The sequence below is a fragment of the Pongo abelii genome, chromosome 1 (genome assembly GCF_028885655.2).
Source record: "Pongo abelii isolate AG06213 chromosome 1, NHGRI_mPonAbe1-v2.0_pri, whole genome shotgun sequence".
Taxonomy (NCBI): Eukaryota; Metazoa; Chordata; class Mammalia; order Primates; family Hominidae; genus Pongo; species Pongo abelii.
In genome coordinates this window covers 70,758,122-70,772,210 of record NC_071985.2, presented here as the reverse complement: position 1 = coordinate 70,772,210, position 14,089 = coordinate 70,758,122, and the positions used below count along the sequence as shown (strand labels likewise).

The 14,089-nt window shown below is 39.6% G+C and overlaps 1 protein-coding gene and 1 pseudogene across 6 annotated transcripts in view; one reads left to right on the top strand and one right to left on the bottom strand.

Annotated features, from left to right (window-relative positions):
• Window positions 1-14,089, bottom strand: part of ABL2 (ABL proto-oncogene 2, non-receptor tyrosine kinase) — a 126,825-nt gene that overhangs the window by 71,528 nt on the left and 41,208 nt on the right. The window lies entirely within an intron of this gene.
• LOC100438784 (protein SET-like) lies at window positions 9,472-10,323 on the top strand (annotated as a pseudogene).

Below are 14,089 nucleotides of genomic sequence, written 5' to 3'. Positions count from 1 at the left end.
CCAGCTACTCGGGAGGCTAATACTTTGAAATATATATATGTGTGCGTATACGCATATACACACACATATATACATGTGTGTGTACACATATATACACGTGTGTGTATACACATATATACACATATGTGTGTGTATACACATATATACACATATGTGTGTATACACATATACACACATACATATATACATACATACACATATATGTATATATATGTGTATGTATGTATATATGAATGACTACTACTTCATATTACTTCAGCCCAGGCACAGTCTTAAAACCTTCTACAACTTTTTTATACCCCTCAAATTTTCTATTGGGGCTGAGCACAGTGGCTTACACCTATAATCCCAGCCCTTTGGGAGGTTGAGGTGGGCTGATCACTTGAGGTCAGGAGTTTGAGACCTCAAAGTGTTGGCGCGCGCCTGTAATCTCAGGTACTCAGAAGGCTGAGGCAGGAGAATCACTTGAACCTGGGAGGTGGAGGTTGCGGTGAGGCCAGATTGTGCCACTGCACTCCAGCCTGGGTGACAGAGCAGAGACTCTGTCTCAAAAAAAAAAATAATAATAATAATAATAATAATAATAATAATTCTATTGGTTCTAAGCAAAAAGAAGAAAGTAGAAAAATATAAAAGGGTGCTTATCCCCTGACCTTTTAGTGTCTTTCCCCTGTGGAATTTTTAGTTTTTTTAAAAAAATAATATTTTAAAATACAGACTAGGTCTTGCTATGTTGCCCAGGCTGATCCTGAACTCCTGGCCTCAAGCAATCCTTTTGCTTCATCCTCCCAAAGTACTAAGATTACAGGCACGAGCCACTATGCCCAGCTGAAATTTCTTAGAGCACTTTTTATTTCAAAAACAGGAGAAAAGATGAGTTAGTTATGTTTTTAGCAGAAATGAGTAAGGTACCAAACATAGTCACAATAGCAAAAGGATGTCAATGCCAGAGAGAGAAAATAAAGAGGGGCAAGATGTTAGACCAGGCTGACAGTTGTTCAGCCAGCTCCTTTACCCTTTTCCCTGGTCCCCCTGAATGGGTCCTCTGTTCCCTGCCCTGCCCAGAACAGAAAAGCCACCACCAGTCACTTGGAACTGGCAGAGACCAGACTTCCATTGCCAAGAATGTTTCACAATAATAAAAGCTTAGTTAACATCTGAAGGCTTAATTAGAATATTACAACAGACAAGTCTGAAGTTACCTAAATGAAATAAATGAGCTACTTTCGGGGTAGGATAGTGGGGGAACCACTCTCCTTAAATGGATGTCCTTAAGGGAGAAAATATCTAGCTCTTAATTTTAGTCTCTTAGCAGACAGATATCCTAGGGAGGTTTTGCTACTGTCTGGCATGCCACTGTCTTGTAAGTCTAATAAATGAGAATGTGAGCTCATGCCCTAGGCAGTGAGACTAAAGGCTGATGAAAGGGAATGATGAAGCAAATTAACAAAGAAGACTGCATGCTGGACTGCTAGACAAGTAGACACATTCTTCTTTTTGTTTTGTTTTGTTTTTTTTTTTTTTTTTTTTGAGGGTGGGGTGTACGAGGGCTCCTTCTGTCAGCCAGGCTGGAGTACAGTGGTACGATCTTGGCTCACTACAACCTCTGTCTCCCAGGCTCAAGCAATTCTCCTGCCTCAGCCTCCCAAGTAGCTGGGATTACAGGTGTGTGCCACCACACCTGGCTAATTTTTGTATTTTTAGTAGAGACGGGTTTTCACCATGTTGCCCAGGCTAGTGTCAACTCCTGACCTCAAGTGACCCGCCCGCCTCAGCCTCCCAAAGTGCTGGGATTACAAGTGCGAGCCACCATACCTGGCCAAGTAGACACATTCTTACCACAGTCTCTACAGTCACGAGTTCGTTAGTGGGGGCGATGGGAGGGTGGGGATGGTTAATGGGTACAGAAAAATAGAATAAATAAGATCCAGTATTTGATAGCACAACAGGGTGACTCTAGTTAATAATAATTTAACCATACATTTTGAAATAACTAAAAGAGTATAACTGGATTGTTTGCAACACAAAGAATAAATGCTTGAGGTGATAGATACCCCATTTTCCCAATGTTTAATAGGATACTCTATTATACATTGTATTCCTGTATTAAAATATCCTATATACCCCATAAATATATACACCGACTATGTACCCACAAAAAATTTTTTAAAAGTTTCTAAGAAACTGATCAAAATCAATCACTCCTTTTTAACTATATGCATAAAAGGTTGTTACAAAGTTCTATTTAAGATTATCTCACTTTGGGAGCTGAAGGTAAATATCTGGCATATTCAAGTGCTATTCAAGAAAACAAAAATAATAAGGCTTTTATTAGCAGCAGTCAGTATTCGTTTTTAGTGTTGTTACATATTCTTTTTTTTTTTTTTTTTTTCCAGACAGATTCTCATTCTGTCACCCAGGCTGGAGTGCAGAGGTGCCATCTTGGCTCACTGCAACCTCCGCCTCACAGGTTTCAAGCAATTCTCCTGCCTCAGCCTCCCAAGTAGCTGGGATTACAGGTGCCCGCCACCATGTCTGGCTAATTTTTGTATTTTTAGTAGAGATGGGGTTTTGCCATGTTGGTCAGGCTGGTCTCCAACTCCTGACCTCAGGTGATCCACCCACGTCGGCCTCCCAAAGTGCTGGGATTATAGACATGAGCCAACACACACGGCCAAGTGTTGTTACATTTTCTTATCCTAAGAAAACTATAAACAGGTACACTTTTTTTTTTAAATAAAACCTTGCTTTTGATGTCCAACACTTAAGAGAGTGAATGAATCAATGGAAGAGAAAGATTTAATTTAACACCCTAGCCTAGGAGAGATGAGCAAGTGAGGAGCAGGTTCCTATTTCTGACAAGAAGAACAGGGATTAAAAACAAGCCAACAAACACTGTCAGACCACTGAACCCTAGTTGCAAGCCAGGCTGCTACACTAAGCATCCTGATTATTCCAAAGATGCCCCGAGATTCAACCCAGCCCTTCTGGCCTCTGCCAAAGAGGCACAGAAACAGCCAAGTCAGGTTCCAAGAATAGTCGTGGCATACCATCCCCCTCCAACTACAGTCATCCTCAAGGAGATTGTTTCTGGGAGCATCTTGCCCTAGGACTAACAGCAGCATTCAGAAGGGCAGTCAGTTGTTACTACTGTTTCTTCCTTATCCAACAAAACTTCAAGAAACAGTAGATTAAGGAACCTGGGATTTAACCACAATTAATTCATTTAATTCGATAACAATTAATTCATTTAATTGGGGGTGGTAAAACAGTTACCTCTTTTGTAAATCTAGTATTTCAGGGACTATCTGGGAAACCACAGGTGCTAAAATCAACTTTTAAAATACTTAAGAATAAAAAGTGGACAGTCCTTTTCTGCAGTTAGACTATGTATTAAGAGGTTATGAAACCAGTATAAAAGTAGCTTTTTGGTTGGAGAATAAGAACTTCTCATACCTCAGTCATCAGTAACCAAGGGAAAAATTGCTATTAAAATTTCTTTTCCTTAATGAATTATGGTCCATTTGGGCATCATAGACTTCTAATAGAATACCCACAATACTGGATCCAAGACTCTGGTCTCCCTACTCATTGTATGTATAAAACATTCTGCTATGCATTTAAGGTGCTATGTAAATATGCCTATACTAATATTTCTGCAGGGATATAATTACATAAAATGGAACACACAAATTTTGGTAATAAAAGGTTCAAGTTCCAACATGCCAAAATTCTACTGAAAGTAACAACCATATTAAAGCTTGTAGTGGTCAGGTACAGTAGCTCACGCCTGTAATCCCAGCACTTTGGGAGGCTGAGGCGGATAGATCACTTGAGGTAAGGAGTTCCAGACCAGCCTGGTCAACATGATGACACCCTGTCTGCACTAAAACTACAACAATTAGCTGGGTGTGGTGGCATGCACCTGCAGTCCCAGCTACTTCAGAGGCTAAGGTAAGAGGATTGCTTGCTTGAACCTGGGAGGCGGAGGTTGCAGTGAGCCAAGATCCCGCCACTGCATTCCAGACTGGGTGACAGAGCAAGACTCTGCTGCAAAAAAAAAAAAAAAAAAAATTATTTGTGTAAGAAATCTTTAGAGTATGCAGATTCATGCTACAGAAACCCAAGGCATTTTCAGTAAGCTTATAGTTTCCTTGTCCACTGTTTCAACTAAAAGACCTTATAACTAAAATTAGGAACGGAGAATAAAAACTTATGGCAAAAGTATCAAGATCTGGACTTTAAAAAGTAAGAACATTGGGCGGGCATGGTGGCTCATGCCTGTAATTCCAGCACTTTGGGAGGCCAAGGCAGGTGTATCACTTGGGGCCAGGAGTTCAAGACAAGTCTGGCCAACATGGTGAAACCCCGCCTCTATTAAAAATACAAAAATTAGCTGAGTGTGGTGGGCTGGGGGGGTGCCTATAATCCCAGCTACTCGTGAGGCTTAAGTAGGAGAATTGCTTGAACCCAGGATGTGGAGGTTGCAGTGAGTTGAGGAGCCATGATCACACCACTGCACCCCAGCCTGGGCAACAGAGCAAGACTCTGTCTCAAGAAAAGGAAGAACATCTAAAATAATGCCTTCTTATAGGAATGAATAATGTTAATACCCACTAACCAAGTCATTAAATCTGAGGAATACCCAGATTACATAACTTTTGACGTCAGAGTATAAAAGAAAAGGAGCATTGATAAAACAGTGGAAATTAGGAAACACAACTACATTAACGATAGTTACATCCTAAGCAGGAATACAATTTAATGAGTCACCAGTTTAAAATGTGCAAAACTCAGACCTAAAAGGGTAAGGCTTATATAATGTTGTCCAATTATTTAAAGTGCTCAGAGAATTCCTCCACATGAGGATTAACTCTGCAATTCTAAGCTTCCTACCCAACGTCCCAATCCCATAATAGGCAATCAAATTATACTAATTATGACTGTCATGATTTATACTCATTGGAATACTGATTATTTCACAAGTCAAGTGTCTAAGCAATTTTGACCTTGAAAAGGCAAGAAAATAAAATTTAAAAGCCAGAGATATTCAATATATAACATTATATAATGTAAATATTAGGAAACAAGAGCAACAGCTATCTTAAAGGGTTTTTTTTTTTTTTTGGTAATAGAAAGTACCTAGGAAGAACAGGCCCAGAGTTAGGGGGTACTAAGGTAAAAATAAGACATGGTCCCTGGCCCTCAAGAACCTCATGTACTAAATACAGGAAAAACAAAAAAGTAAATCAGCTATTATAATACAGAGATATGGCCTGAATGTTTTTGGTATCACAGAGCAAGAGTGTCTACTAGGATACACAAAAAGCAGAGAAGGCCTCTTGAAAGAGGATTCTTGACCTGAGTCTTAAAGGAAACTCAAGAATTAGCCACTGAATAAAAGCAAGTTAGCATGTAAAATAGTACAACTGTGATATATATTAATACTATATTCTTTCATTCAAGAAATATGTCTTGACTGGGCATAGTGGCTCATGCTTGTAATCCCAGGACTTTGGAAGGGCGAGACAGGGGGATAGCTTGAGGTCAGGGGTTCAAGACCAGCTTGCACAACATGGCGAAACTCTGTCTCTACTAAAAATACAAAAAAAAAAAAAAAAAATTAGCCAGGTGTGGTGGCACATGCCTGTCATCCCAGCTACCTGGGAGGCTGAGGTGGGAGGATCACTTGAGCCTAGGGAGGTTGAGGCTGCAGTGAGCCATGCACTCCAGCCTGGGTACTGCACTCCAGCCTGGGTGACAGAATGAGACCCTGTCTCAAAAAAAAAAAAAAAAAGGGAAATACTTCTGGACCACCTACTATATGCCAGGGACAGGCTATATTTACAGGCCCACCTGTACTTTAGTATGGCTACAGCCTCAGGAGCATGTATGAGATTGGGAATGCACCAAATTATGAAAGCCTTGGATGCTCTGTTAAGGAGTTTGGACCTCACTCTAAAGATGGTAAGAAATCAATAAAAGCTGGTAGGTAAGCAAGGAAGCAACAAGATCAGAGTTGTATACACCCTGACTCAGGCTTTCTTATACGTTCCCTCTGAGGAGCTGCCACGAAGGTTCTAGAGGAGAGGAAGGAGCTGATATGCCCCATGTTTCACAGATACTGCATGAGACTCTGCTGCTAAGGCCTACCACCTCTCTACCCCCATGTTCTATCATCAGACTTCACTAGTGGAATAAAAAGGTCCAGTACCAGTAGCAGGTAGGAAACAGAAAAATAACAGAGAAGAAAGAGAGTTCCTGTGGCCAAGGTGCATAAGGGTCACCTCCAGGGAACTATTCATATTTTAAACAGAATATTATACCAACAAAATAATAATAGAGGATATTAAAACATCTGATAACAAAGTAAATTTTATGTTGTGTTTATTTTATCACAATTTAAAATAATTTTTAAAAGAAAAAAATTATCTGAAATTTAGGTGAAACATTTTTCTATTCTGTCATTTAAAATGATAAAGATCAGTTCAGAGTATATTTAATAATAACTCTCCCATTCTTCCTTCACATTTAAAGAATTCTTCCAAGTCCGCCCCCTACCACAAAGCTAAATGTGCAAAAATGCAAAAAGCGTGATGATTATTTCATTGGGGGAAAAGAAGAGAATCATATCCCAAATGGACAACATCCAATAACCAACTATCCTTTAGACTTACAATGGTGCAAACTGCCACCAAAAAGAATACACATGGATTTGGACACATTCTAACAGTACAGCTCTCTGTCCAGGCATGCTGCTGAAAGAACAGTACATTCCTCCTTGTTCCATCTTCCACCCACCTTAAGCCCCATTATGAAAGGGAGCTTAAACAAAACTATCATATTTAAGCCTCTAATATATGTGTGTTTTCAATAAGACCAGCTAGGTAAAAATAGTGGCAGTAAATCCCTCCAACATTGCCCTAAGATTAGAGTCTGAAGATTTCTGAAGAGGAAAATAATTTTGGTAATGTATATTTGTCAAAAGTTTTAACTTGAGATTGCAATCTAGGTGCAAAGATAGGGAAATAAGTTACTAACTTTCAGAAAACTGATATAGTATGGTAGAGGAGTGAGTATTGAGAATCAGAGTAATGAGATCTGAGTCCTAAATAGCTAGCCTATCAGCAGCTTTGTGACCTTGGGAAAACCGCCCAACCTCTCTGAGCTTCAGTTTTCTCATTTATGAAACATGCTTAATGATGCTTACACCATCTATATCATGGTGTTGCTGTGAAAAGCAAAGAGCTAAATGTAACCCTAACTCAGCACACTCTAATGCACCCTCTCAATAATCTCAATTTCATGCAACTCTTTTTGAACACCATGTTTTATATTTCCAGCTCATTCTTTCTAATACATGAATTCATATAATCTTGTGACCCCACCTACTGACCTCTATCTTTGAACTATCTCTAATTTTTATTTTATTTTTATTTTTGAGACAGAGTCTCACTCTGTCGCCCCGGCTGGAATGCAATGGCATGATCTCAGCTCACTGCAACTTCTGCCTCCCAGGTTCAAGCAATTCTCCTGCCTCAACCTCCTGAGTAGCTGGGACTATAGGCACATGTCACCAGGCCTGGCTATTTTTTTTTTTTTTTTTTTTTAGTAGAGACAGGGTTTCACCATGTTGGCCAGGATGGTCTTGATCTCCTGACCTCATGACCCACCTGCCTTGGCCTCCCAAAGTGCTGGGATTACAGGTGTGAGCCACCGCACCCAGCCTATCTTCAAACTATCTTTTCACTGTTCCTTACCCTGTGAAGTCCTCTCTCCTCTCTTTACCAGCTTAAGTTCCATGGTCCATCATTATAATCACTTGCTCCTCTCTCACTTGGACATACTCACTTTGCAGAACCACAAGCTGGGTAAATTCAACTATTCTCCTACTCCTAAAGTGAAAGTGGCTGGAGAAAAAAAGCACAAAACCAAGCTGACTGGCCTCACTTTTAACTCAGAACCTTTAGCCTCAAATGAGCCCTTAACACTGCCTGGTGATCGTACTGTATTTCTCTAGTCCATTCACCTTCCCACTTTTCTAGACAATTATATGCTCTCCTCTCTTTTCAAACTCGTAATAGCTTCCTTTCTTACTAAGCCAATGACCTGGCTTAGAAAATTAAAGTAATCAGAGAAGATCTTCCAGGGTATTTGACTTTCTGTTTCTGAGCTGTTTCACTTAAGATGATGGCTTCCAGTTCCATCCATGTTGCCACAAAAAGACATGATTTCATTCATTTTTATAGCTGAATAGTATTCCACTGTATACAGATATCACATTTTGTTTATCCATTTATCCTTTGATAGACACTCATAAACCTTTTAATCTTAATTGCTAGCTTTATGGTTGTGTTTATTATTATTTTGATTTGAATTAACATTTTGCATATTTAAATTTATTTAGGATAGTTAAGTATGCAGTGTTAGTGGAAACTTTTTTGGTTAACAGCTTATAGAACCTTATTAATTTTAACAAGAAGGACCGGTTTGGCTTTGTAAGATATCTGATTTATGGAATATTTTAGGATATTAGGAATATTTTAGGATATCAGTATTTTTTTTTTTGAGGTACAGAAAACTGGAAATGGATTGTCATAGTATTGCTGGTAAGAATCAATGGGGCTCTTGATTTAACAAACAGCTAAGTTTTTTTTTTTGTTTTTGTTTTTGAGACAGTGTCTCACTCTGTCACCCAGGCCAGAGTGCAGTGGCAAGATCACAGCTCACTGCAGCCTCGATCTCCTGGGCTCAAATGATCTCCTACTCAGCCTCCCAAATAGAGAACTGCATGTTCTCACAAGTGGAAGCTAAATAATCTGTACACATGGACACAGAGTGTAGAATAGGACAGTGGAGACTCAGTGGGTGGGGCGGAAGGTGAGGGATGAGAAATTACTTAATGCGTACGACTTACATTATTCAGGTGATGGTTCCACTAAAAGCCCAGAGACTTCACCACGACATAACAAAACTATACTTGTACCACTTAAATTTATAACAACAACAACAAAAACATTAGAAAGTTTAGATAAATATGTATCCCTAGAAAGTACAGGTTGATTTTCACTTAAAGGAAAACAATCACAAGGCTGTTAACCTTCTCAACAAAAAGAGTGCATCTTTCTATGTATGCAAAAATCACTCAATTCAGGTCAATTAATCACAAAGCAACAATCTAACAAAGATAATTCCTGTTTTTGTTCACGTACAACTGAAATGATAAAAAAAAATTATAATATAAACGTAAGTTAAAACGTTGTAGAGCACTAAACCAGAAGCCAGAAGACCAAAGTTCTGGTCTTTTCTCTGCCATAACTAGATATGGGAATTTTACTATGTTTCCATTTCTTCATCTGTAAAATTAAGGAGAAGGGGAAAAGATCACTCTAAAATTATTTCAGAGTTTTCTGAGCTTCTTCCTGATGAGCAAGGAGACTTCTGGTCTGGTTTTTGGACTTTCCTAGCAGCATGGCCCCTAAATGCCAGTCTCCACTCCCACCTCAAAAGAAGAAACCAAGACCACCTCCTGTTCTGAGACTGGAAGAGACATCATCAGCCTCTCTAGACTTGCCGAAGAAGACAGAAAAAGAACAGCAGGAAGCAACTGAACATATTGATGAAGTACAAAATGAAATAGACAGGCTTAATGAACTGAGGGAGGAGATTCTGAAAGCAGAACAGAAAATAAACTCTGTCAGCCATTTTTTTCAGAAGAGGTGAGAACTGATCGCCAAAATTCCAAGTTTTGGGGTTACAACGTTTGTCAACCATCCTCAAGTGTCTGCACTGCTTAGGGAGGAGGACAAAGAGGCACTGCATTATCTGACCAAAGTTGAAGTGACAGAATTTGAAGATACTAAGTCAGGTTACAGAATAGACTTTTATTTTGATGAAAATCCTTCCTTTAAAAATAAAGTTATCTTCAACGAATTTCATCTGCATGAGAGTGGTATTCCATCTTCAAAGTCCACTGAAATCAAATGGAAAGCTGGAAAGGATGCGATGAAACAGTCAAGTCAAACACAGAATAAAGCCAGCAAGAAGAGGCAGCATGAGGCACCAGAGAGCTTCTTTATCTGGTTTACTGACTATTCTGATGCAGGTGCTCATAAGTTAGGAAAGTTCATCAAAGATGACATTTGTCCCATCCCATTACAGTACTACTTGGTTACCGATATGGATGATGAAGAAGGAGAAGATGAGGAGGAGGAGGAGGAAGAGGAAGGATTAGAAGATATTGATGAAGAAGGGGATGAGGAAGAAGATGAAGATGATGATAAAGGGAAGAAAGGACAGTAGGATGAAGGAGAAGATGACTAATAAACACTGATGGATTCAACCTTCCTTTTTAAAATTTTCTCCAGTCCCTGGGAGCAAGTTGCAGTCTTTTTTTCCCCCCTCTTGTGGCTCACTTGCCCTGTTCTTGAGGTCTCTTTTCTATACACCATGGTTCTCAATTTATTTGGGGGGTAAATACCTTGAGCAGAATATTATGGGAAAAGAGTCTCTACCCCTTTCTGTTCCAAATTCATTTTTATCCCTTCCTGTCTGAACAAAAACTATATGGAATCACCACCACCGAGCTCTGTCGGAAAAAAGAAAAACCTGCTCCCTTCACTCTGCTGGAAGCTGGAGGGTGCTAGGCCCCTGTGCAGTAGTACACAGAATTCTAGCTTTTCCTCCTTTCTCTGTATACTGGACTCAGATAGTACACTGTGTCTCTTTGTGAATATGGACAGTTAGCATTTACCAATATGCATCTGTCTACTTTCTCTTGTTTAAAAAGGGGGAAAGAAAACTTTAAAAAATGGGGTTAGAGAAGGTCAGCAAAGGGTGGATTTGAGATGTTTGGGTGGGTTAAGCGGGCATTTTGACAACATGGCTTCTCTTTTGGCATGTTAAATTGAGATGTCTGACAGACATCCTTGCAGTTTAAGGTAATACTTTTAAAATAAATTCTCTCCTAATGATGACTTGAGCCCTACCACTCAATGGGAGAATCAGCAAAACCTGTACTATCTTATTTGGAATTGACATTCTCTATTGTAATTTTCACCCTGTTTTTTTTTTTTTAATTTTCTTTTTGTTTCACTGGAAAGGAAAGATGATGCTCAGTTTTAAAAGTTAAAAGTGTACAAGTTGCTTTGTATAAGTCGCTTTGTTATAATAAAACTAAATGTGTCCACGAAGGAAAAAACTTATTTCAGCTCAAACATCTTATGATTCCATGACCCAAAGTGAGGTATGCCATATTACATTTTCGTATTTTAAACAGAAATTAAAAGTACATAAGTTTGAGTTAAAGGTAGCATTATATTGTTTTTGACTAAAAGAGGTAGCTGTACATAAAGATTATAGCAATAATAAAAACCCATGAAGATATATAATGAGAATTTATTAATAAGAATATACAATGCTTTCCCTGGATAAAGTTACTTCTGTAATACTATTTTTTTAATTTAAAAAATTACCTTCTAAACCATTGACTTGAAATACTTAATAGCTACTTTTATAAGTCCTATTTTAGGAAGCCTAGACAAGCAAACCAAATTAATAGAAATTGAGAGTAGAGAAAATTAGCAATGGGCCAGGCGCAGTGGCTCACACCTGTAATCCCAGCACTCTGGGAGGCCCGGGCGGGGAGTTCACTTAAGGCCAGGAGTTCAAGACCAGCCTGGACAACATGACGAAACCCTGTCCCTACTAAAAATACAAAAATTTGCTGGGTATGGTGGGGCATGTCTACAATCCCAGCTACTCAGGAGGCTGAGGCAGGAGAATCGCTTGAACCTGGGAGGCAGAGGTTACAGTGAGCCGAGATGGCACCACTGCGCTCCAGCCTGGGTGACAGAGGGAGACGCTGTCTTAAAAAAAAAAAAAAAATCAGCAATGCCCTCTTCTGGGCTACAACTACTTAATGAGTAATGTATACTAGCCTTGGAATTTATTTCACAATTCTTTTTGAGCATGTGTGTTTGGGTTTATCAGCCATTTCAACTTCTTTTTTGTTGTTGTTCTTTGAGAGGGAGTTTCGCTCTTGTTGCCCAGGCTAGAGTGCAATGGTGTGATCTTGGCTCACTGAAATCTCCGCCTCCTGAGTTCAAGCGATTCTCCTGCCTCAACCTCCCAAGTAGCTGGGATTACAGGCACCCACCACCATGCCTAGCTAATTTTTTTGTATTTTTAATAGAGACGGGGTTTCACCATGTTGGCCAGGCTGGTCTCAAACTCCTGACTTCAGACACTGCGCCTGGCCTCAACTTCTTCCTTAAACCTGACTGGATCCCTCAAATATTTATTTAAAGTTTTGTCAATATGCCGGGCTTTCCACTTAACTTTCATTTCCCATTTCTCTTCTGTTTCCAATACTATTTATTTATTTACAGAGTCTCGTTCTGTCACTCAGGCTGGAGTACAGTGGTGCAACCTAGGCTCATTGCAACCTCCGCCTCCCCGGTTCAAGCAATTCTTGTGCCTCAGCCTCCCAAGTAGCTGGGACCACAGGTGCATGCCACCATGCTTGGCTAATTTTTGTATTTTTAGTAGACACGGCGTTACGCCATGTTGGCCAGGCTGGTCTCGACCTCCTGACTGCAAGTGATCCGCCTGCCCCCACAAAGTGCTGGGATTACTGTTGTGAGCCACCACGCCTGGCCCCATTACCATTTATAGTGTACTTTTCAGTGTCCACCTTGGTTTTCCATTTTCTACATTTTTACCATGTCTGGTCTCTTTGTCTCTCTTACATGTGATTTCATTTTTGACTCAAGGGCCTTCATTCACCCAGTTAGGTATTAGGAGTTCTGAGATCCTCAAATTTCAGATTTCCCACATTCCACCTCCTTTCTGCAATACCAGATGTAGCAGGTTTGCCAGTAAATTCAAGCATATTATTCTGTCAGTTTAAATTTTCCAAGTTGACATTTTTATATTCCATTTATTTTCATCACTAGCAACTTGGTTGCTTAAAGTCTAAGGATTTTGCCTTTTAAATACTTTCCAGCACTCTGATATACATTGGAGAAACCAAAGAAGTTTCAAATTCAAATGTCATCTAGTCAAAATGGAGAGGAAAAAATAGTACCCAATATTTAATTTGTCAAAACTGTGCAACACAGCCTTTTTTGGAAGGCCTAAGAAAAAAAAATTATTGTATGCTATAATATAACTATAAAAGGTATCAGAGTTTCTTTGGGGAATTTTACCATATTTCTTGAAATAAGGGATCTGTACAAATTTGAATCCCTCCAGAGTTTAATTCCTAAAGTTATCATTTACAAATATAAATGTTCATTATGAATTCATTTTTACTTCTTACCTCCATTCCTCACGGGGTAAAAGTCAAATCTAGGGAAGAAATAATACTAACTAAATTTGATAAAGCTCACTGTATCTAGTACAGTGTTGTATACTCTATGGCTATTTCAGACTCATCACTAATCTCTCTGCTTTCACCCTTGTCCCTAAGAGTTTATTCTCCACAAATCAGCTAGACTGAACCCTATAAATCTAAACTCTCCAAAAGATTCCCACCTCACTCAGAATAAAATCCTACTTCCTTATTATGGTATACAAACCCTACATAACCAGTCATCAGCAATCCCCATCACTACTCCCACACAATTCTTTTACTTTCTTTTTCCTCTTATATATTATCCCCTACCATTCTCCTTCAGCCTTCCTCTCCAGCCAGTCTAGCCTCTTCTGCCATTCTGGAAGGATATACACCTCTACTGTAAATACAGTCTCCAGACTTTTGCCCTTGATGGTCCTCTTCCTGAAACGTTTTTATCTCAAAAGCCACAAGTTTGACTCTTTCAGTAATTCTCTGCTCAAACATTACCCCATCAGAGGCTTTCCCCAGCCACCCAATCTAAAACAGCACATCTGCTGGGCATGGTGACACAGGCCTGTAATCCCAGCACTGTGGGAAGCCAAGGTGGGTGGATCACCTAAGGGCAGGAGTTGGAGATGAGCCTGGCCAATATGGCGAAACCCCATCTCTACTAATAATACAAAAAAAAAAAATAGCGGGACGTGGTGGCACGCGTCTGTCATCCCAGCTATTCAGGGGGCTGAGGCAGGA